A 1,208-nucleotide genomic window follows, 5' to 3' on the forward strand; every position below is an offset into this window, starting at 1 on the left:
GAGAACTTATTTTTCCAATTAAAGATATGTCATGTTCACTGAAAAATATTTGGGAAATACATAAAATTGTTCAGGAAGTGATAATGGGGAAAAAGTCACTTGTAATCCCATCTCCAGGGATAAACACAGAAATATTTTGCTGTATATTTTTCCAGTGTGTGTCTGTGTGTTTTTTACTTTGCATTTGTTATTTACACTAGTTGGTGGTAATTGTTTTTTTTTTACACTTAACATATCACAAGGTATTAAATATTCCTCAGAAAACATAATATATAGTGGTTGCTTTGTATTCCAATATAGAATGGAACTATTACTATCTTGGGACTCACAGGTTGCTTCTAGCTTTTAATTTGTATACAGTACTGCAAAGAATATCTCTGTAAATAATGTCTCATGTATACCTAAATTAAAAAAATAAAAAATTTTAAGGCTTTTAGTGTTCATTGTAGAAAAAATTTTACCTCTTTTCACTTAGAGCAGTGGTTCTCAACCTATGGGTCGCAACCCACAAGAACTGTATTAAAGGGTCACAGCATTAGGAAGGTTGAGAACCACTGACTTAGAACATTCTTACCATGATTAACCATTGTTGAAAAATTTATTTGGGAAAAAAATAGGATTTCCTTATTTCAACTTGCTTCTATTTGATTACTAAGGAGACTAAACAAATTCTCATCTATGTATTTCCTGTTCACTTTTTTTTATATTTCTTGGTTTATGTTTCTTGTTCTTATTACTGTTGAGATACCAAACACCAAACACTCAGTGGTTAGCATCTCAATGCCAGTTTGATACTGTAGTGAGAGCCTCTCAGTAGCGAGTAGTAGATATAAGTTCTAATTCTCATTCTGACACTTACTATTTGTGGAACTTGGGGTAAGTTTCTTAACCTCTTTGGTTGGTCTCACTTTCCTTATCTACAAAATGAAGTTTTATAGATAAGGATAAACTAAATCATTCTAAATTCAGTGCCTAAGTTACCGTTCTGCAAGTCTTTGATATTACGTTTCAGAAACATGCTCAACGCCCTTCCCCCTGAGGAAAGTTGTAGATATTTTTCACACGGTGACCTAGCCAAGCAATCGAAGGGAATAAGAATCATTTTGATAACATAATTAAGATTTCATTTGAATCATGTGTAGAATTTCTTGGAGGAGGAAGCACTGATTTTAAAAAATGAGTAATTTATTTTACACAATTTTCTACCC

The 1,208-nt window shown here is 32.3% G+C and overlaps 1 protein-coding gene across 1 annotated transcript in view; it reads right to left on the minus strand.

The window, feature by feature from the left end:
- Positions 1-1,208, minus strand: part of IL21 (interleukin 21) — a 19,756-nt gene that overhangs the window by 12,846 nt on the left and 5,702 nt on the right. The window lies entirely within an intron of this gene.

The sequence above is a fragment of the Otolemur garnettii genome, unplaced genomic scaffold, assembly GCF_000181295.1.
Source record: "Otolemur garnettii isolate 467f Iridium unplaced genomic scaffold, OtoGar3 scaffold00093, whole genome shotgun sequence".
NCBI lineage: Eukaryota > Metazoa > Chordata > Mammalia > Primates > Galagidae > Otolemur > Otolemur garnettii.